The 23,380-nt window shown below is 47.5% G+C and overlaps 1 protein-coding gene and 1 pseudogene across 3 annotated transcripts in view; one reads left to right on the top strand and one right to left on the bottom strand.

Annotated features, from left to right (window-relative positions):
• The window catches only part of LOC147422694 (uncharacterized), a 127,682-nt gene that overhangs the window by 101,928 nt on the left and 2,374 nt on the right, over nucleotides 1-23,380 (top strand). The window lies entirely within an intron of this gene.
• Nucleotides 22,616-23,306, bottom strand: LOC147422695 (uncharacterized; annotated as a pseudogene).

Raw genomic sequence — 23,380 nt, 5'->3', positions numbered from 1 at the left:
GACCAAAGAGTTACATCATGGTGAATTTGATACAAAGTGTCGTTAAAAAGGTAAAAGAAAGAAACTAATTAAACAAACAACACTACGAGAGTTGTAAAAGGTGGGTATCAAGAGCGTGAGGGGTACGTACATATACAAAAGGTGGATATGTATCTCAGAGAAAGATACAGAATGGTGGATATGTGTGTATGAGAATCAGGGATGGCTCTCTCACACACACACACACACACACACACACACACACACACACACACACACAGATGAGATGAAATGAAATGTATATTAACGTCTGCAAAAGGCCTAAAAGACCAATGAGACCAAAAGAGGCTACATCATCGTGATCGGGTGATCCATATAATGGCATGAAAAAGACTCAACAAAATACCAAACACCCTACACAATAATGACATCACATGAAGTCTCTTGTAGGCTTATGCATCATGGCCTCAATCTCCTTCTCTGGGAAGAACTTGGTTAGAGCCGCTCTATGCCTCTCCATGATGGCATGGATCTGACGATGAAACATATGACGTCAATGTGATCTACCACGTTTTGTGGTCGTTTGGATTGGCTAATCTGTATAACTCTATCTATCAGAGCCCCCTATTGTCAAAGTCGACGATGCAGAAGCGTAGAGACCAAGGGAAGTGAGCAAGAGAGAGAGAAATGAAATGAAATGAAATGTTCTATTAACGTCTTCAAAAGGCCAAAATGACCTATGAGACCACAATGTTCCAACCTGATGTATCTGATACAATGTCTGAGTACCAAAATAAAAGGAACTGAAAACTAAAAAGCTGAATGCTAAGTCTAAAGCTAAATGCGAGCTAATCAGGTAGCTAAGACTGGGCTGATACAAGTTCTGATATAAATGATGATACAAGAGCAGATACAAAACACTTCTTATGTGGATCACAAGAGGTCCATCATCGGTCGCTGGGCAGATCTCATTAGTCTCCTCCATGGTCAGTAATCTGATCAGGCGTCGTGCACGTCGAGCCAAAGTGATCCGAATCCTCTGATGTAGCCTCCGTCGATGATGTGTAATCCTCCTCAGTTGTGGACATCTGGATCTCTATCACTAGGAGGTGTATTTTTCCTGTTGCCTTCTCTAAATATGTATTACATAGTCCCCAAAGAGTTGGTCTAACGGTAAGGCTTTGGCCTCTCAACCTACGGGTTGTGGGTTCAAATCCCCTGTTGGGTCACACTCTAGAGGGACACCTTGTGCCCACCTGGTGTTCACGTTGCTAGGGCTCTTGCCCTTGGACACTCGAGTGCATCCTCCTCCTGGGGTGGGTCACCCGAGGAGGAGGTTCCTAGCTGGTTGCTACGAGTTCTCTCCGTCGTTCCCAGCATGTGGTGCATCAATTAGGTGGCCATGGTGATGCCTACGCGTGGCTCTTGCCCGATGGTACGCAGCCCTTGCCCGACCATGTAACATGGCTAATATTTGGAAGGGATAAGCACCTCCCCCTGTGGGCCCTCTGGTGTGTCGAAAAAATAAATAAATATGTATTACATATTTTTCTTTATTTTATTTTTACTTGTTTTCCCGGAACCCTTGAAAAGGTGCAAGTGGACATTGCATGGCCAGTGTGGAACGGCTGTGGCCGAACACATCGGGAGTCTAGGTCAGTCAGTCTGGGATTGGTCAGGCCAGTTAGCACTGAATTTTGATGAGTATAGAAGCCTCTATGCGCCAAATGAAATTTGGGCCACTCGGAAAGTCACTCATAACTTTATAAGTTAGTGGGAACTAGGGAATTAACTCAAAGAGGCAAACTGGACATTTGGCAGAAGGAGAGCAACTTGCAGCACACCTCAGCTGGAGGGGGCGCCCAAGAGAAAGAGAGGGCTGATTTTTGCTTAAGTGCAGTTACAGTGTGTGTGTGAGTAGTGGCTCCAGGTCTACAACTTTAATGGAAAGCTTGCCTTCTTGTCTGTCTCATGTAGCGCGATGATTTGCTCTCGTGCATCTCTCTCTCCCCTTTGGCACATATGGTAATGTCCCACTAGTTGGGCTACTCAGATGAATATGTACAGTTCTGGGGGTTTATGCGCGTTTGCCAAAGCAAGAGCCTTTTGAACAGGAACCGGATTAGCTAACTGCTAATCCCCCACAAGTACGCACAGTTCCTTCGCGGAAGATTGCGAGTTTGGAGGGTTTTCTCGCGTGAAAACTCATCCAGTTCACAAGGGAACTGTCCCATTACGTGCAGGAGCCCTTGGGATGCGTGTAGGCGTGTTCGCTCCGCTAAAAAGGATCCGAAACAGAGAATTGCAGCCTGCTGTGTTTTTCTCCAGGTTTAGGATTTTGCACCTAAACTCCAAGGGAGCACCAGGGGAGCTTCGTGAGAGCCTTGGGATGCGTGTACAGGGTTTTGGGCACCCGTCAGCAGAAAAACAGAGAATTACAGCACGCTGAAATTCTGTTACAGCTCACCAAAAAGCTCCCAAATTGCGAGGGAATCCGTCCTAGACAGGTGTTTTTGACCTACAAGGGTTTTTGTGCCGTTGTGCTACCAAAATCAGGTCAGAAACCTGCGTTTTCAGCCCTCACCAGGTCTGGACAGCTTTGTGAGAGTTTGGTCCAAGTGTACGGATCTGCAACTGTTAATTGAATAAAGAAATACCGAAAGGGGCGCCAACTTTTGGGGCTTACAGGGTGTCGGTCTTGTGTGCGCAATGACATTCTAGTCGCTGGATGCAACTGTGTTCTCTTTTCTTTAGAGTGCTCTGTGTAAAGTTAACAGGTTATTGAAATAGTACTGTCCTCTACGTTGTACATGCCGGTTACATAGTTTCATCGACGGGATAGTCACTTTTTCTTCAAAAAGTGCAGCGTGGATTGTTGTGGGTGAAAGCAACATAGAGCTTGTCGTTATGGTAGAGAAGAGAGACCAAGTACCTGATGAGGGATCTTCCTCACATGGTACAGAGAAAGTTCCTTCAACTGTTCAAGAAGAGGACAGGTTGTTTAGAGCTCAATTGTGTTGCTGCATGGACATGTTTCAACAGTTGGCTAGCAACCCAAGGATGCAGGAGGTCTTATAGGCTACACAGGAATTTCAGGCTCCGACACAGGGTTTTCAACCTCCTACACAGGGCATGACTGAGCTGTTGCAAGAAAAGGAGATTTTCAATGCGCAGAGGACTCATGATGCTCGAGGGAAAGCCCATGTGGTTGAGCAACCAGCGGTGTCCAATGATCCAAAGCAACTTGCTTTAACTGAACAGGAACCATTTGTGAATGGTCAAGGGAGTAATGAACAGGCTATGCATCAGACCCTTCCATTACCTATTACTTATCCTGGTTACTTTGGAGGTGGTTCAGTGTTTCAAGCTATGGCTGAACCTTCCACAAGTTATATGCCAGGGAATGTGTTCGGGACAATGCAAACAGGCATGGGTAACCCTGTGTACGCGAACATGGGTGTCCAACCAGGTTTTCAAGGTGCCTATGGCACTCTTGAAGTGGATGTGATGACAAAATGGCACGAGTTAAATTCTAAATAGTGTGCAGAGAAGCCCTCCAATGAAGAAGGTGACACGTCCAAGAAGCAGTCTAAATCTTCTTCAGGACGAGGAAAAAGACAAAAAAGGCATTTTTCTGGCAAAACCTTTGAAGAAAGGAAAGCTCTTAGGGAGGCCAAGAAATGTTGCATTTGTGAAGAGGAAGGACATTTTGCAAATGAATGCCCATAGAAGAACTCTTAGGATAGGAAAAACCTGAGTTTCTTCTAAGCTGAGGACACTCGCGCTCGCTACTGCTGGACACTCCCCCCCCTTGTTGCGCCATCGCTGTACCCCCCCCCCCCCCCAAAACCCCGTCCGCCCCCGTTGGCTGCCTCTTGAGATCCCGCACTCTGCCCGTCTTATCCATTTTCCCCCCCGCCTCCTTCTCCCCGAAGCCTTCTGCACTTGGCTCTGGTAGCACTGTTCTTTTTTGGACAGTGCTCGGTTGCAGAGTCGCTTCACCGCCCGCTTCTTCGACACAGCAGTAGACACAGATGGAGGCTCCAGCTCCATCACAGAGGGATTCGTCCGAAGCCCCCTCGCCCGACCCCGCTGATCCCACCATTCGACTTGCTCTTTCGCCGACAGAGCAAGCGAGCCTGGCCGCAGAGGTAGAGCGCTTGCAGGTGACTTCGGTCATCTGCAAGATTCTCGGCACCCGACCTAGCAGAGGAGAGCTACGTGACCTTCTCCAAGCCCGCCTTCTCGTAGAGGTGGCAAGATCTTTGACGTACAGATAGTTGGACGAGGTTACTATCAGATCCAGTTTGAGACCTCCGAGATGGCGTCCAAGGTCATCACCATGAGTCCATTGACTATCCGAGCAGCACGAGCCCACTTTCGACAGTGGAGTCATGGTTTCGACCTTGCTTCGGATGTTCTAGTAGAGGAGGCAGGTATCCCTATCTCCATCTGCTTTCCGGGTTTGCGGAGGGAGTACTTACCACTTTTGTCCAGGATCGGCTCAGCCATTGGGACCGTCTTGGAGACATCTCGCACGGCAGCCTCAGTAGCTGTCAAGGCGGCTGGCATTCCCTCAGTTCGCGTTTTGGTCAGAGACACTCACACGCTCTCGAAGGTTATTCTTCTGCCTCGGGTGAGTGGGGGTTGGTTTAGACAGAGTGTGGAGTATTCGGGCCTCCCGAACCAGTGCTTCATTTGTCGACAGATGGGCCATCTAGCGAAGGCCTGTCCACGGAGGAGGCCTTGACCTACACCACAGCCTCAACCCCAGACAAAGACACAGAGCACACATGTAGAGCCACCCTCTGAGTCTGGGGTTCCAGCGGAGGAGGAATGGCAGCAGGTCCGTGGTCGACGAGACCAGGGGCCACAGTGACAGCCTGGCACTCAGAGTGGTCCTCAGGCGCCTACTCAGCAGCAGTGGGTTCCCACGGGGAACCGGTTTGTTCCTCTTGAGCAGGATGAGGTCCCTGCTCCAGCCCCCACCCCAGCTTCACCCTCGACAACCCCTCCCCCTCCAGAGTTCCCCCCCTCTTCCTCATCCTCCCCCGTGCCTCCTGCTCCCGCCGCCACTTCCTCCCGCCCCTCTACTTCTACCGCCCCCCCGCCCCTCTTCTCCACCGCTCCCCCCTGCTCCTTCTCCCCCCCCTCCCGCTTCAGTTCCTCAGTCGTCCCAGGGGCCAGGGCCTTCTGCGGCTGCTAGGAGGTCTCTTGGCAGTGCCTTTGCCACGAGTCGCTTGGCGAGAGAGGGACAACCTTTCTTGCGGCCCCCTCTACAGGTACAGACGTCCCCCCTTGCAGATATCCCTCGAGGTCTGACGAGCATTGACATCCGGTGCCGATGGGATTTCTTCGACTACGACTTCACTCGTTTTCTCGGCGACCCCTCAGCAGACCATGAGGCAGCCTGCTTCAGGGTCCATGTTCTGTTCCTTGCAACTAGGGGGACAGAGGCCTTAGACTCAGTAGTTGGCTTCTCCTTTCCCCTCTGCAGCAGGGACCAGACAGAGTGGACTCTCGACTAAGTGTTGGGATGGTTGCACACACAAGTCCTAGAGTTCTCTCACCACATGGGAGAACTAGGAGTTACAGACATGCTTCAGACTCTGTGGCCATTGGCCAAGTTTGCGGTGACACCTCCAGATTCAGCAGGATGTAGACACATTGTGGTTTACTTCTTTGCCGATACACAGTGCTTGCCATGCTATGTATACATTCATGAGGACTCCTAGATAGAGGAGGTTGCTTTATGTACGGCTCGCTCTGCTTGGGCTTGGGCCAGGCACTTGTTGCAGTCACGCCTATCTAGAGGACGTTGGGATACGGATTACTCCCCATCTAAGCCAGCCTCGAAGATAGCCCGTCTAGCTGCTGTGGCAGCATCTGTTCTCTCTCGCTCCCCATGAGGATCGTCTCATGGAACGTGCAGGGACTAGGTGGGCCCAAGTTTCAGCGTCACCGGGGCCGACTGCATCAGAGCTTCAGCGTTGCCTTGTGGGAGGAGAGACTGATCTCGTTATGTTTCAGGAGCACCATCTGTGTGAGAGCCGCATTAGATGTTGTGGTCAGCTCTTGCGTGGACGATATGACACTTTTTGGTCAGCTGCTTTTGGACCTGGAGGCATCCATGGTGGGGTATGTATGACTATTGCGGACTCTTTGCAGTAGGCTATTGTGGGCAGAGGGATTATTGTGCCAAGCAGGGCTCAGTGGATTACTATGCAGGTTTAGGGTTGCCTAGTGGGCTTCCTGAACATCTATGCGCCCAACATGGCGAGTGCTTGAGCAGAGTTTTGGTCACAGATAGTTGAGTCTCTGCCGTAGGCAGAACACTGGTGCATAGGACGGGACTTCAACATGTCGGAGGACCCTTCTGACAGGATTGGTGGTAGCCACGCTATTGTGTATGGAGTTGAGCTAGCAGCTTGGGAGAGGTTTTGTATGACTCTGAGGGTCTCGGATGTTTGGCAGCACTCTCGTTTTGTGAGGCCCCAGACAGCCTGGCCTTCTCTCGTTCGGACCGCAGAGTTATCGCGGATAGATCGCTTCTACACTAGTGACCATTTCAGTGACTTGGGAGGGACAGTGGGCATTCTGGCAAGGACTTCCTTCTCGGACCATGGACCAGTGATCCTCACAGTGGACCCAGATGGGCGACAAAGTGACGGGTGCTTTCTTTGAGGCAGTGGGACCTCAGCATTCGCATGCCAAGGTCAGTCAGTTGAGGAGGCCCGACGGGTCAGTTGCTTCTGAGCCCGAGGATATGCATGCAATTGCTACTGACTTTTACCGTGAGTTACTGTCTGCAGAGCCCCAGTCAGAGCGCTAGGATGCATGCAGGGAGCAGGTTTGGGCACAGATTCCTTGTCTTATGACTGAGGAGATGCGTCAGAGGCTTGAGCTACCACTTCAGCTCGAGGAGCTGCACACGGCTCTTAGGGCCCTCCCCTGTGGTAGTTGTCCAGGTGAGGATGGGCTGACTCCCAGCTTTTTCTTGGAGTACTGGGACCTGCTTGGCCCAGATCTCTGTAGTGCTTTTCAGTACATTTTGCACGCAGGAGTGATGCCTGACAGCATGAGTGAGGGCCTGATATACCTCATTCCCAAGGAGGGTGGCTCCTTGGATGAGATTCGACAGTGGCGCCCCATCACCATCCTCAACTCAGCCTACAAAATTCTTGCCAAGGCTCTGAGTTTGAGGATTCAACCACTTCTAGAGAGCCTTATACATGGGACTCAGACAGGTTTTGTCAAGGAACGCAGTATCCTTGACAACATCTTTACTTTTTGGGAGGCTTCTGCCCTAGCACAGCTCCGTGGTAAGGACCGAGTGATTCTTCTTCTCGATTTTGAGAAGGCATAGGACAGAGTTGACTGGGAATTTCTAGAGGGCACTCTACGCAAGATGGGCTTCTCAGATGCTTGGATTGTACAGACAGGCTCACAGTCAGGTACTTTTGGCAGGAGGTAGAGGTGATCGCTTCATGCTCACATGTTCGGTCAGACAGGGCTGTCCTCTTACCGCCTTCCTCTTTCTGTTCTATGCGGAGGTGATGAGCAGGTTTTTGGTGTCGCAGCAGGTTGATCTACGGGGCTTAGCACTCCCTATTCGGGGAGATGAGCTTCAGGACACTGAGTTTGCCGACGGCTCAGCCTTGTACTTAGATGGCCAGGAGGCCACCCTTCACAAGTGTGAGCAGGCTCTGGAGACCTTCTGTTGTGCATCGGGCGCACTGATCAACTGGAGAAAGACGGTGGCTTTCTCGGTTGGTAGTGCTCCTATACCCGATTGGATGCCAGGAGAGGGTTTTAGGTGGATCCCCCTAGGGACTGCAGTTCGGTACTTGGGCTGTCAGGTTGGTTTGGCTTGTCTCCCGAGCAGCAGATTTCTCCCCTTCCCCTGTCTATCAGGAGAAGGTTGTTACATTGGAACTCAGCACAACTTTCTTTGGCTGGCAGAGTAGTAGTGGCCAACCAGGTGTTGTTGGCGACTGTGGTACATCACTTCTTGCTAGATCTTCTCAAGTTCTTGTATCAGCCAGGTAGAGAGGCTGATCAGGAACTTCCTTTGGTCAGGACGTGACACTCAGATAGCCCGAGCCAAAGTGGCTTGGCAGGTCATCATTCTTCCTTGTTCACACGGAGGGCTTGGGATCATTGACCCAACACAGCAGAGCAGAGCCCTTCTTGGGAAGTTCATCGTCAGAGGACTTCCTGGAAGGAGTTCCTGTTACAGCGACTTCGTGCTAGGGTGCCTCAAGCAGGAGGCCCCTGGCAATCTTCGACCAGATGGATCTTCACAGAGATGCGCAGAGTTGGTTTGAGCAGGAGACTGGAGGACCGTTTCATTGTGAGTCTGCTTCGATCTTGGGAGCTCTTGCGGCGAGGCCTGGAGCAGAGACAGCCTACTTGCACGGAGGAGCGCCTACGGCAGCCCCTTGTCTGGAACCCCATGGTTAGCACTCAGAGAGGCCACTTGGTTGGTAGTCGGCCTCATGTTTTATGGGGTCCCATGGCAGCGGGTCCAGCGCGCTCTTTAGGTGACTGGTTAGAGTTCACAAGCTTGTCTGAGGATGTGCAGGGTTTCCAGCTACAGGGCATGAGAGGGGTGCAGAGCATGTGCCAGGACATCTCAGAGGCAGTTCCACTTGAGTGGCTCACGCCTCTCGAGCCATTAGTACCCAGGTGGATGGGAGCCTTCACACGACTGGAGGTTCTCGTCTCCGTCAGGGCCTGCTCAGAGACTATTCCATCCCTTTTCTTCAAGCTTCAGGGTGGGGGATGACTACAACGAGTTACAGTAGAGGCCCCGCAGGTGGCAGAGTGTTGTTTTCAGAGGATCCGAGTAGTGGGCATCTATGGGAGGACTTGTGTCATTGATCCTGACCCAACAGCTCTTGAGACTCGACACTGGAGGCTGTGGGCTTGGGAGTGTTGTCCACTGGCATGAGTATAGTGGATCCTGGTGAGTGGCTCTGGAGGGACCCCTTCTCTTCTACAGACCACCCAGGAGTCCCTTTCTTTCAGTACACTATTCGCTTGGGACGTCGTATACTAGCAGCACAGAGAGAGGCCCGCCCCACTATAGCACCTCATTGGCAAGAGGAGGGTCTCACAGCTGAGTTCTTGGCAGCGTTTTGGGAGAGGTTGTGGGACTCCAGACAGCCGAGGCGAGTCACCTTGTTTCAGTGGCTGGTCGCACACAGAGCTACAGCAGTTGGGAGCTGGCTAGTGCATAGTGATCTCTCGGCCGCATGTGTAGCTTGTGACCATCTTGTGGAGAGTCAGCATCATTGTCTTTGGGACTGTTCCTCGGCCCAACAGGTGTGGCTACCAGTTCTTCGGCTGATGCTTGCTCTCTCCACTGCTCGGCAGTACAATTGGGGAGCAGCGGCTCGGTCCACCTCACGGGCCCGGCACTTTAGTTTGAGCTATCTTGCACCAGCATGATGATAGTGATGCAGGAGGGGCGACCTACACTCCAGCCTGCTACAGAGCTTACTCCACAGGAGTGGTGTAGTGAGAGAGAGGAGTGTTGGGAGCTCATCAGTGGCCTGACACTCTGGTTCATCTGGCGGGCTCGTTGCTTCCGCATCTTTGAGGCTTGCCCCCTTTGTGGCTTTTCCCTCCCCCCATTTCTTGATTTAGCCCTATTGTACATGTATTGGTTTTTTCATTGGGAGAGTCTCCCATCATGGTTGTTGTAGCCCTCTCTTGAAGAGGTGGTTGTAGCCCTATGGGCAGTTTCAGTAACTAATAGAAGGATGTTTTTCTCAGAAAAAAAGAAGAAGTCGCAGGATAAGGATGACAAGTCAGATCATAAAGGGAAGAAGCCAAAGCCGAGTGCAGGACTTGTCCCAGATTTGGTTGGAGACCAGCCAAACATAGATGCCACGGAACTGTGCAGAGCTTGGGACAAAGTTAGCGACTAGATAGTGCTGGTTTTCTTTGATCCAGGAACCCGTACAAATTTCATGTCACCAGAATTGCATCGAAGTTGGGCATTCGTGTAGAGGAGGTGGGTATGACAGGGGAAGCAGGTTTGGCATGCCCAGGTCATTCACATCCTGTTACTCCCATTTTGGGGAAGCTTCGTCTGCACATTCAGAGCTATGTGGATGCGGAAGAATTTCATATTATGCCACTTAAGGGTTGTGATGTGTTACTAGATATCCCATGGTGTTACAGGCTGCATGCTATGGTGGATACTTACAACAAAAAGATTACCCTTGTACATAGAGGAAAGACTCATGTCCTTGGTGTAAAGCTTAAAGGCGAGTCTGTTCTAGTTGTTTCTGCTTCTTCTATTTCATCTGTAATAAAGAATCATCTTTTTGCGTACTTGATCTTTGCAAAAGAAGTACCTGAAGTTGTATCTAATTTGTCTACCTTAGATAAAGACAGGTCAACTTTTTTGAGTGGTTTCAGTGATTGTTTTTCGGACTCTTTGCCTGGGGAGTTACCTCCTAAGAGATGTGAGGATCATACCATAGATCTTGTGCCAAGTTCTAGTCCACCGAATAGACCACCATACAGGGTTAGTGCAGCCTCGCAGAAAGAGATTATGAGTCAGGTCAACGAGCTTTTAGAGAAGGGACTGATTCAGCCCAGTTCATCCCCTTTTTTTTCGCCCGAACTCAAGGATGGTTCATGGCGCATGTGCATTGACTATCGCGCCTTGAATAAGAATACCATCAAGAATAGGTTCCCCATACCAAAAAATGATGACATTCTTGATCGGCTTGAGGGAGCGTCATTATTTACAAGGATAGACCTAAAGAGTGGCTACCATCAAATACGCATTAGGCCAGAAGATGTCCACAAGACTACGTTCAGGATAACATTTGGTCTCTATGAGTTTCTTGTCATGCCATTTGGTCTCACAAATGCTCCTGCCACGTTTAATAGAATGATGGACATAATTTTTAGACCACATAGAAACTTTGTGGGCACCTTCTTTGATGACATGATTATCTACTCAAAGTCCGAAGAGGAGCATAGGGATCACCTGACCGTAGTTTTCAATGAGTTACGTAAGAACAGGCTACTCATCAATGCGAAGAAGAGTGAATTCTTTTTGGAAGACATTCACTTCCTTGGGCACATTGTTTCAAAGGATGGGGTACGCATGGATCCCGCCATAGTGGAAGCAATTAGGTCATGGCCAGACTTGAAGTCCCTACATGACATTTGAAGCTTTCTAGGCTTATGTTCCTACTATAGGAGGTTCATCCGAAATTTTGTTGAGATTGCTTCTCCACTCCATGCACTGCAAGGAAAAGTTACTTTCAAGTGGACAGCCAAGGAAATTTTAGCCTTCAAACACTTGAAAGAGAAGCTGACTTCAGATCCAGTAATCATTTTGCCAGATCTTTTGAAACCTTTTGTGGTTCAGTATGATGCGTGTGGCCATAGTCTTGGTGCATTTCTAATGCAGAATGGTCGAGTAGTCGCATATGAGAGAAGAATTTTTTTGAAGACCAAAAAGAACTTGCAAGTCTATGAGAAAGAATTGCTGGCAGTAATTCATGCTGTCACTAGTTGGAAACACTATCTGCTAGGGGCTGATTTTGTTGTCAAAACAGATCATCAAACCTTGCGGTATTTTCTCACAAAAACGAAGTTGTCTGAGAAGCACATGCGATGGGCAAACATCTTGTCAATGTTCCATTTTCAGATTGTTCATGTGCAAGGGAAAAAGAACGTGGTGGTTGACGTGTTGTCATGAAAGCCCAAATTTCAGTAGTGTCAATTCCGTACCATTGTGAACTAGATGAAATGAAGACACAATATGCTGAAGATTCAGATTTTGCAAGGATCTATGACCAGCTTGTTGATGGGCAACATCATGAGCACTATATGCTTAAGAAATTAGAATGACTTTCTCATGATGCATGGAAAGTTATGCGTTACTAAATAGTTACGACCAAAGATTTTGATGGAAAGTCATGCTCCACCTTATGCTGGGCATCGTGGAATTGATGCAACAGTGAAAGGGGTTGATGCATTCTTCTATTGGCCAACTTTGCGTCAAGATGTTGACACTTTTGTAAGATCATGCTTAGTTTGCCAAAAAGTCATATTTGACAGGTAAAAGCAACCGGGATTGTTGCAACCATTGCCGATCCCTGATAGACCATGGGAAAGCATAGCGATGATCTTCCAAGAACACAAACAGGCAAGGCACCATTTGAGATAGTGGAAGGAGGGAAGAAAGTCCTGCCCATTTTGCAAACTAAGGACAAGATATTTGAGGCAGACAAGTATGTGCAAGTTATGGATGAAACATACAGGAAGATAAAGATTGCTCTTGAGAAGACTTAGACTAAGCAAAAGAAAGTTGTTGATCGTCACCGTCGTGAACTTATATTTTCACTTGGTTATTTGGTTCTTTTGCGATTTGAAAAGGCCAGGTTAAGAAAAAGGAAAGGCAAGGAACGTTTGTTTCCTAAGCTCAATATGCGATATTATGGTTCTTTTCAGATTTCGGAAACGATCAGCGATGTAGCTTACAGGTTGAAGCTACCAGAAGGCTGGAAAATACATACTACTTTTCATGTCAGCCTTCTAAGACCCTTTGTTGGTGATGTGCCAGAGAATATGCTTGACGAGGAATAGCCCGAAGGGGAAGAATTAGATGAGATCCTTGTTCCTGAACAGATATTGGCACATAAAGAAAGGAAGGTTAGAGGAAAGGTTGCAAGAGGCTACTTGGTGAAGTTCAAGATTTATCCATCTTTGGATGCCAAATGACTAGAAGAGTCTGAATTCGTTGATTCACCTCAGCTATTGCAATTGTATCTTGAAGCCTTTCAGATGGAACCCACAGTGACTTGATGTAGCCTTTTTGGAGCAAGGCAAGAGCATGGTTCATGATGCTCAAGAGAGTAGTTAAGCAATTGTATCTACTCTTTCCATACAGAATTTAGCTAGAGCAGTTTGTGCTTCAGAGTACACTAGAAGACTTGTGTGCTTGATATATGTGTGGTAGCCAGGTTGGTGGGATTGTTTAATCGTCCAACGCTACATTTCCGGAAGCATGTATATCTTGGATTCCCATCATAGAATATATGTGATATCAAAAGATATCCGCATGTATAATTGGCATGCAAGCGAGGTTGCTTGCAGTATGTCAAGGGTGTGTTGTCTTCTCTAAATATGTATTACATATTTTTCTTTATTTTATTTTTAGTTGTTTTCCTGGAACCCTTGAAAAGGTGCAAGTGGACATTGCATGGACAGTGTGAAACGGTTGCGATCGAACACAGCGGGAGTCTAGATCGGTCAAGAGTCTGGGACTGATCGGGCCAGTTAGCACTGAATTTTGATGAGTATGGAAACCTGTGTGTGCCAAATGAAATCTGGGCCACTCCGAAAGTCACTTAAAACTTTATAAGTTAGTGGGAACTAGGAAATTAACTCAAAGGGGCAAACTGGACACTTGGCAGAAGGAGAGCAACTTGCTGGACACCTCAGCTAGAGGGGCGCCCAATAGAGAGAGAGGGCTGATTTTTGCTGAAGTGCAATTTCAGTGTGTGTGTGTGTGAGTAGTGGGTGCAGGTCTACAACTTTAATGGAAAGCTTGCCTTCTCGTTTGTCTCATGTAGCACGATGATTTGCTCTCCTACATCTCTCTCCCCCCTTTGGCACATATGGTAATGCCCCACTAGTTGGGCTACTCAGATGAATATGTACAGTTCTGGGGGTTTATGCGCGTTTGCCAAGGCAAGAGCCTTTTGAACAGGAACCGGATTAGCTAATTGCTAATCCCCCATAGGTACGCACAGTTCCATCGCGGAAGATTGCGAGTTTGGAGGGTTTTCTCGCGTGAAAACTCGTCCAGTTCACAGGGGAACTGTCCCATTGCATGCGGGAGCCCTTGGGACGCACGCAGGCGTGTTCGCTCCGCTAAAAACGATCCGAAACTGAGAATTACAGCCTGCTGTGTTTTTCTGCAGGTTTAGGGTTTCGCACCTAAACTGCAGGGAACATCAGGGGAGCTCTGTGAGAGCGTTGGGATGCGTGTACAGGGTTTTGGGCACCTGACAGCAGAAAAACAGAGAATTACAGCACGCTGAAATTCTGTTACAGCTCGCCAAAAAGCTCCCAAATTGCAAGGAAATCCGTCCTAGACAGGCGTTTTTGACCTACAGGGGTTTTTGCGCCGTTGTGCTGTTGAAATCAGGTCAGAAACCTGCATTTTCAGCCCTCTCCAGGTTTGGACAGCTTGGTGAGAGTTTGGTCAAGTGTATGGGTCGGGTCGTCAACTGTTAATTGAATAAAGAAATACCGAAAGGGTTGCCAACTTTCGGGGCCTACAGGGTGTCGGTCTCGTCTGCGCAGTGACATTCTAGTCGCTGGAAGCAACTATGTTCTCTTTTCTTCACAGTGCTGTGTGTAAATTTAACAGGTCATTGAAATAGTAGTGCCCTCTACATTGCACAGGCCGGTTACAATCTCCATAGCTCAGTCGCTTGATCTATCAACGTGCCTCACCTAAGTCCTGACTCAAGAAAAGAGAGAGAGAGAGAGAGAGAGTCTCTTGAACCAATCAACATTAGCAATGAATAACTGAATGTGTATACAATGGAGGCAAGGGGTTGCTTATATAGCAACCTCAATAAATTGCCCTACCCAGACTTTTGACAAATAAGTAAAATAAATACCTAAAAGCCAAAAGAAATAATGGGAACACATTGGGCAGTTCACTTGAGATGCCAAAACTCTAACACCCTCTCTTCAGCTCATAGTGGACATCAATAGTGAGACCAAGTCGATGAAGAAGCTACCATGGACACCCTAGTAGAAGGCCTTGGACTACTGGATACACCTCGGTTTTGCTATCCCCAACTTTGTATCTTAGAAGAATGCCATCTTGAGCATGGGTTGCCTGTGTAGAAAATTTGTTCTATAGACCACACTATGTCCAAGAATCCCCATTCGTGAACTGTGAACACATCATGTCCGAAATATAATACTCCAAGATAATGAATTGTGCAACACACCCTGTCCATAATCCAACCAACAACAATGGATTGGTGCACTCATCCATAGTGTTTTAGATACGTCTGATTGGTTCCCGTTCCCTGCTAGATGCATGTGCCTTGATCTCCGACCTACGTGTCCAAACACCGATAACTTGAACTCCAGCACAAGGGACCAAATTAATTATAAGGAGCATTGTTTGCCCCTCGCTGCCACTCACAAGCCTCTCTGTGGCGGCACTCATCGATGTGACTAGAAGGCGGGAGACCTTGCCAGTGTAGTCACCACCACACCGGCAGCCTCTTTGTTGTCCTTCCCCGAGTCACTATCACTACTTCCCTCCTGATGCTTGCTTTTACCTTTGTCTCTTGTAGAATCTCTTTCTTTGCCTTTGGATCTGCAATCCTTGGCCAAATGACCATGCTTTCCACAATTGTAGCAATGGTTCTTTATCCTCTTTCTGGAATCCGAAGCAGCAAGTGCTTCCCCATCTGTCTGAGAAATCTGAATTTTGCCTTTAGTTGTCAACACAGCTTCCTCCTCAATGAGAAAAGAGCTAAGATCATCAAATTCGATCTTTTCCTTCGTGACTTGTAGCCGAAGCGTCCTAGACACCGTTTCATACTCCTTAGGCAACTTCATGAGAACCAAAGCAACTAATTGAGTACTCATCAACGCACTTTTCATAGCCGATAGTTGATCATGAATAACTTTAGCCTTCATAAGAAATGATTGCATGGAACTTCCTTGTGGAAACTAGACGGAAAATAACTGGCCATGAAGGGTGTCTGCTCGCATCGTAGAATCCCGATTAAACATTCCAACGAGCTTATATCTTTAACAGTCATTAAAGTCTGAATGGTTGGAGAAAGGTCCTTTGTAAGAGATTCCGCAATGGCCGACGTTGTCTTCGCATTAGCCGCATCCCAATCGACACACGATTTGAGATATTTGTCATCTTGAAGGCTAGTGTACCTATTGTTGGGATCTTTTGTTGGACGGGGCTCCGAGCCTCGACAACATCCCTTAAGTCTTTCCGTGAGAACCTGAGTTGCATGATCAAATTCCAATGAGCGTAGTTATTGCGGTTTAGTTTGTTGCTGGCACTCGAGCAAGGGGGGGCCATGATGAAGTTGCAAGATCTGGAACTCTGGGAATCCTTCTCGCACTCCAAGGGTGGCCGCACGAATCCCAAGCTGCAAAAATAACCAAGCCGATCATGTCCTCCTCTTCGTCTCAAAAGCTTGAGCTTTGAAGTGCTCCACACAAGGTACTTTGACGTCCCTCTCTTAAGATCCGATCTCCTCGCCTCCAAGTTGCTCCTCACAGCACTCGACACAGCCCTTGCTAAATCTCCAAACCTCTCTAGGTACTGGCCCACTGTCACTGTTTTAAAAATGCTTAGTAGGCACTCACCGTGTGAAGCAAGGTCCAAGTGGTGGGGGAATTTGTGCCAGCAGAAAGCGTTTCAAAAAGTTGTAGGGCATTTTGGGAGCCTCTGTTGCTGGCAATTGCTAGCCCATAAGCTAGCGTTTTAAAACGCAAGCTCTTGGTGGGTGACGAACTGGCCAACAGGGGTAGGTAGCATCGTTCTCCACATCGACAAAAGGGGGGGGGGGGGGTTTAAACGCTACCGCAGAAGAGAATGGTCTATGAACGCGGGTGCAACAAGGTAAGGAGGGAGACCACAAGTGGTTTGCGTTTCAAAACGCAAGCCACAGCAGCTCTCCAGTGATAGTGCGTTTTGACATGCGTAGAGGGAGAAGATGGTCTGTGAACGCGGGTGCGACAAGGTAGGGAGGGAGACCACAAGTGGTCTGCATTTCAAAACACAAGCTACAGCAGCTCTCCAGTGACAGTGCGTTTTGAGATGGGCAGAGGGAGAAGATGATCAGTGAACGCGGGTGCAACAAGGTAGGGAGGGAGACCAGGCGTGGTCTGCGTTTCAAAACGCAAGCTGCAGCAGCTCTCCAGTGACCGTGCGTTTTGAGATGTGCAGAGGGAGATGGAAAAATGCGAAGGTGGCAGCGAGGTGGTGGGTGTTGATGGCGTTGGCGACGAGATGATCTTCTCAAGCTCTGTTAGCAGTTGCGTCTCCACCAAGAGTCTTCACCAAGGACACGGCTCTGATACCATGTCAAAGTCGACGATGCGGAAGCGTAGAGACCAAGGGGAGCGAGCACGAGAGAGAGAGAGAGAGAGAGAGAGAGAGGAAGAAAAAGAAGAGAGTTTTAACGTCGTAGGAAACTATCCCAAGAATCAGACACTTATGGATTCCAACAAGAATCAGTCGACTCCTTCAACATCTGCTGATGCGGGAGGAGATCACAAAGAAGATTCAACCAAATTAACAGAGGAAGAGTACGGGCCACCTCTGCCTACACAGTACGAACTTCAAGAGATGGAACGTCGACAGCAGCTAACAAGTGCACAAAGTAGATGATTAAATTTGTGAAGGACCCTCAATCTGAAAATTTTTGTCTCAGCAATCCATCTCTGAAGTGCACACTCAGTGGTTGAAAGCCACCGAACCACCCATGAAACCGGCAATCAATAAACCTCCTTCTCTGAGGATGTTTACAGAATAGGAACTTCAAGAGGTGGTTCAGACTCAGATTGGTCGGCTTTTGGACGCGGACAATCAATCCAAAAACCAAGTGAAAAAGCGTAAGAAGGGGAGTGACTACCCTGGTTATTTGGGCCGTCAATCTTCTTTTGCATCTGCAAGAAAGCAGAAGAAGCGTGTACGATTTTAAGGACTACCCAGTCCTTCTTCCTCTTCTTCTGACAATTCTTCTAGCTCTTCTGACTCGAGTGAGGAGGATTGGAAAGGCAAAAAACAAAGCTTCGGAAAGGGCAAGAAAAATGCAAAGAAATCCAGATTTTGCCCGGTTTTTGACAGTTCTACATAGGAGTCATCCTCTGACAGTTCGGACTTTAATGACCATATGTACTATGCGAAGAAGAAGCATTTCTACAAAGCCAACCAATATGACTTCCTCGAAGATAAAAGCAAGAAAGCAAAAGAATTCAAAGAAGGTGGACAATCGATTAAATTTGCATCCTTTTCGGGATTCCAAGATGCTCCGAGGGCTTTGGCCATCATCCAGCAGTTTGACATAGTCTCTCGGGAAGGCATTACTCAGAGCACTCCAAGATTAGGAGGGCTGCATCTTTTCTTAAAGGAAATGCTCGAACTTGGTGGTCCACTCTTCTTCTGAGGAAGGAAGCTCCACTCAAGTGGTTGAAATTCAAAAGGCTCTTTATTTTCTTCTTGGCTGACCCGGGAGTACGAACGAGATATACGAACCGCTTGGAACCATCTTCGGATGACCAAGGGAGATTCTTTGTACGCTTATTGCGAGAGATTTTGGGACTCTTTTCTACGAACCTCTTTATTTCAGAAGGTCTCTTTAAGGAACAGATTGAGCGGTTTTGTTGTGGACTCCCTACAGAGATCCGAGACTACTGCCTGGAACAAAAGTCAAATTCTATTGAAGAATTTATGGGTCATGCGAAACGGGGTTTCACGATACATTCGGGAAATTTGCTTACCCCACTGATGAGATCTGACTCAGAGAACCGAACAAACCTCCAACAATGAAAGTAGAAAGAAAAAGAGTTCCCAAGACAAGAAGGATAAGGATACACGATCCCGGCTCACTCTTCGAGAGAGGGTCAAAGAAGGGAAATGCTTTGGTTGCGGGTAACATGGGCACATCTCCCCAAAAAGGCACAGCAAGAATAGACTGAAGACAGGCCAGAGAGTTCTAGAGCAGGAGAGGAAGGTGGTAGAAAAGGCAAGATGAAAGCAGGACTAATACCAGATTGCATGGGTAGTGACTCAAGCCTGATTGATGAAAGTAGAGAACTTTGCCGATCTTGGGGCAAAGTGAAAGATCAAGAAGCCCTGATTTTCTTCAATGGAGGAGCCAAGGCCAACTTTATTTCGCCTGAATTGGCAGCGCGGCTCCAGTTTACACCCGATAGGATGGGACTACTTGCAGAGGTAGTTTTAGCGGCACCTGGACGGTACATAATGTCCTTGGAAGGTTGTGATACCTCCTAGGAGTCCCTTGGTACCATAAGAACAATACCATGGTTGACTATCGGGCAAAGAAAGCAACTTTGACAAATGAAAAGGGCCAAAAAATTGTACTTGATGTAAAACTGAAGGGCGAGTTTGTCCCTATTGTATCAGCTTCGGCCATTTCCAAATTAATGAAATCAAGTCTCGTTGTTTACTTGATCTACTTGAAAGAGTTTAATGATGAACTCAGAACGAACATGTCTAAACTGAAGGGCGAGTTTCCCCCATCTCGTCCTGAGGATCACACCATTGATCTGATTCCTAGAAGCACATTGCTTCGCATCCTTAACATCCCCCCGAGTGCACTGCATGTAATGCGTGCCATAGTCATAAATGACACTTTGCATCCTCGTAACGAAGCGATACCATGCAGCACCAAGATCAAAATGCATGTGAGCAAGAAGCGGGGAAATAATATCAGAAATCATGTCACGAAAAGCCGCATGAGTGAGATGAGCATTGTTAATATGGAGTAGACGTTTGTTAGAGAGAGGTCGATCACAAAGAGATTGCCCAAAACTCACATTCAACAAAACAGGGTAATGATGAGATAACTCTAAGGTGTAATCGATACTGACCTCACATACAAAATCCTCATATTGTTGCAGATGAAGCAAATACCATCGATCCAACCGCGCTCGATAAGAAGAGTGAGCAACGTGCTGAAAAGAAAATCCAGAGGCATTTGGGTGCAAATGCCACCATAAATCAATCATCGGAGTAGTAGCAAAGAGATTATCCCATTCTAGCCTTTCGGTAGACAACATGTGTGAAGTACCTGGTACTATCATCCATTGCAGGGGTATTATTAAAATCACCATAAAGGAATGCCTTTGAAGTCCATAAACGAGAAGAGATGTCTCGCCATAGAGCAGCCCTTTGCCCGAATGCTGTATGCGCATAAACACCTCCAAATTCATAAACCTGACCGTTCAACAGGCATTGAACCACCATCCAGCGGCCCTGAGGATCAACCTGGATTTTATAGTCACTAGAGGTCTCTCCATTGCTCTCCATCCAAGTCTGAGATTGATGGTTCAAGCTAGGGCCCCAAATCTGCACCCCATACAATAATGTGGAGGTCACCAATGTGTCGAAAGCCATAGCTTAGTGCGGGGCTCCTGGAATTGCACCTGTGAGCACATCGGCTCTAAGCCTCCTAATATTGCATGCTCTGTATCAGTCTCATTGCTGCTGCCTCTTTCATGGAGGACGGCCCTCTAAACTGCACTCCCAATTATGTGTAGAACTCCACATACTTCACCATCTCCTGCCCATACATGAGAGCCGGTGTTGATGCCCTCACCCATTGCATTGTAGTGTTAAAGATCATTACCTTGGTCTTACCGAGATTTACCAATAGGTTTTTGTCATGTGCAAAGGTTCATAATGCATCAATGTGCTTCTGCGGCCCATGTGGTGAGTCAGCTATGGATAGCTGCTAGGTAGCATAGGATCTCCTTAGTATGGGCACAATGGTATTATTGCTCCAGCTCTCAGGAAAGCCTTCACACATCACTCTATTGAACATCTCTCTCAACGGAGGTGCCAGCATATCTCGAGCATGAGATAGGTGCTCTGCAACTAGCCCATCATGGCCCTGTGCTCTCCTAGTTTGTAATCTATCTATGGCATCATGTACCATGCCAAGAGTGAAAAAGGTATATGTAAAGGTACGAAATCTTGGTGTCAGCTATATGGGGAGCTGATCTGGTGCGGTATATAGACTCGTAGCATGCTAGCCCCATGTGTCTGGAGAGGTGATGGGTGTAGTTTCCCGTTGCTCATGAAAGAGCCTCCATGCCTCTCTGGAATCCTAACTGGAGAATAGATGATAGATGTCCTGCTCAAGCTCCACTAGAAAGGCCCTCTTCTTCAGCCTCACCAAGCATTGGAAGCATCTTTGAGTAATCTCCCCAGTTGCTACTGGCCACACACACACATTCACAGAGAATGAAATGAGATGTTATATTAACGTCTTGAAAAGGCAAAAATGACCTATGAGGGTATGTAAGCCTACCCTACATCCTCATCATCATCATCATTGTCGGTGCAAACAAGGAATACTAAAAAGGGGGCAGCCTGTCCATACTAAACTCATCTCAGCTCTGATGATCTCATGTGGCACTGAGGCTTTCGCCTAGATCAGCCAGGAGATTATGGACACAAGAGGTCTCATATGTACGCCCTCATCTACTATGATGATCCAAGCTAGGCCGCCATATCTGCACTCCATAAAGCATGGTAGAAGTGAGGTCTCATATGTACGCCCTCATCTACTACGATGATCCAAGCTAGGCCGCCATATCTGCACTCCATAAAGCATGGTAGAAGTGACCAAAGTGTCAAAAAGCCACAGCTTAGTGCATGGCTTGTGACATTGCTCATGTGAGCATATCCTCTCTAGTCCTCCTAATGTTGCATGTCCCCTCTTCAATCTTGCCTTTGTAGCACCTCTTGTAGAGAAAGTAGGTCCATTGAATACAACACCAAGATATGTATAGAAGTCTACATTCTCCGCTATTTCTTGTCCATAGGTAAAAATAGGCATTGATCTCCTAACCCACTGTGTTGTAGTATCAAATACCATCACCTTGGTTTTGCTTAGGTTGATGGAGAGCCCACTATCGTGTGCATAATCATTTAACACATCTAGATGTCTTTGCATACCCTCTAGAGAGTTGGAAAGAAGCACAATATCATCGGCACAAAGCAATAGAGGTATTCATGTACCTTACAACTGTGCCCCTCTTTCCCATGTGGTCTCAACATAGCTAGAAATTTCATCAAAATACAATCCAAACAAAGTCAGAGAAAGTGGGCATCCCAGCTTCACCCCAATAGTAGAGTGAACAGGCTTTGAAAGACCTTGTATTGTCCGTACTCTTCCTATAATCGTCTCATAAGGTGCCATGATATGTGTGTGTGTGTGTGTGTGTGTGTGTGTGTGTGTGTGAGAGAGAGAGAGAGAGAGAGAGAGAGAGAGAGATTTTATTAACGTCTTCCAAAAGCACGAACTTGTCCTATGAGACAAATCAATGTACATGTGTGGGGTATCCTCTTTCAACCAACAAAATGAAAAAGAATTGAACTGAAAAGCTTCAGTTAAGTAATCAGCTGATACTAGGTGTTCAATGAGTGGGAAGAGGGGAGGGCGTTGGAGCTCTACTACTAGGGGCTCAAAATGCCAAGCTATATGGGTTGGGTATACAACCATGATATGTGATTTAGCTAGCTCCATTCTGTACGATATTGGGGATATAGAATGGTATATACCAACGAAGGGGGTGTACACAACTCTTTGAAGAAAATGTGTGGATTTGCATGCTCACTTATAGAGGTGTGGTGTCCAAAAAGCACTTGCCCTTTGTCTCCTTGGGGCTCTGAGTGTCTCTGCTCTTAGGAGAGTAACTCCCTGTTTTGAGAGAGAGAGAGAGAGAGAGAGAGAGAGAGAGAGAAATGAAATGTTATATTAACGTCTTCAAAAGGCCAAAATGACCTATGAGACCAATCTGTTACAAAATAGTGAATCTGATACCATGTCTGTATACAAAAGAACTAGAACAAAAATACTACTGCACAATGGCAGAATGGGGGAAGAAAGGGTTGAGATCCATCTTCATCTGCACTCTGGGTGTTGAGAGAGTATAGCTCAAATCCTCTACTTAGTCTCCGCCGATGCTGTGTAGCTCCTCTCCTTAGTCGCGGTCGTCTGGATCTCTGTAGCTCCAGTGCTTGGTTGATAAGAGTGCCAGTAGTGGTCGGGTGACTGTGGGTTTGCGGCGGTGGCTGCTCCTCTGGCTGTCCCATATCTAGTGAAAAGAAATCTGTAATCTGTCTTTGGGACTGTCTCTCTCTAGCTTTCCCCAATAAAGTGTCTCTATGTCTGTGTAACTCAAGTAGATGAAGTCCAAGACATCTCTGGTCCTCATAACTCATGACCCTAGATAAAGGACCAAAACCCTCTCTGAATAGGCAGTGGAAACAGCCCCGTATCTCATGGTACACTGTGCAGTGACATATGTAATGTAACTCTTGTCTTTGGCTCTATCTGGCATAAGCGACATATCCTGTTGTTTGCTGGTATCCATGTGAATCTACCAGTCTGAATCTTGAGCTGATGTGAGGATGTGCGTATTTGACCAATGGCACAACGCAAACCATGAGACATATGTGTATCCATGTAGCTGGGTCGAATCACAAACCCATCTCCTGTGAGGTGGAGAAGATGCTCTCTATAGAAAGCCATCTTCGTGCCCAAAGAAAACCTTGGTCCGGTGAAGGCTACCCCAAGGTAAGTGTATGCATCTGTATACTCCACAA

This window comes from Adiantum capillus-veneris, chromosome 27 (assembly GCF_014529385.1).
Source record: "Adiantum capillus-veneris isolate H3 chromosome 27, ASM1452938v2, whole genome shotgun sequence".
Taxonomy (NCBI): domain Eukaryota; kingdom Viridiplantae; phylum Streptophyta; class Polypodiopsida; order Polypodiales; family Pteridaceae; genus Adiantum; species Adiantum capillus-veneris.
The sequence above is the reverse complement of the archived record's forward strand: the minus strand, read 5'-3'. Positions and strand labels throughout refer to the sequence as shown.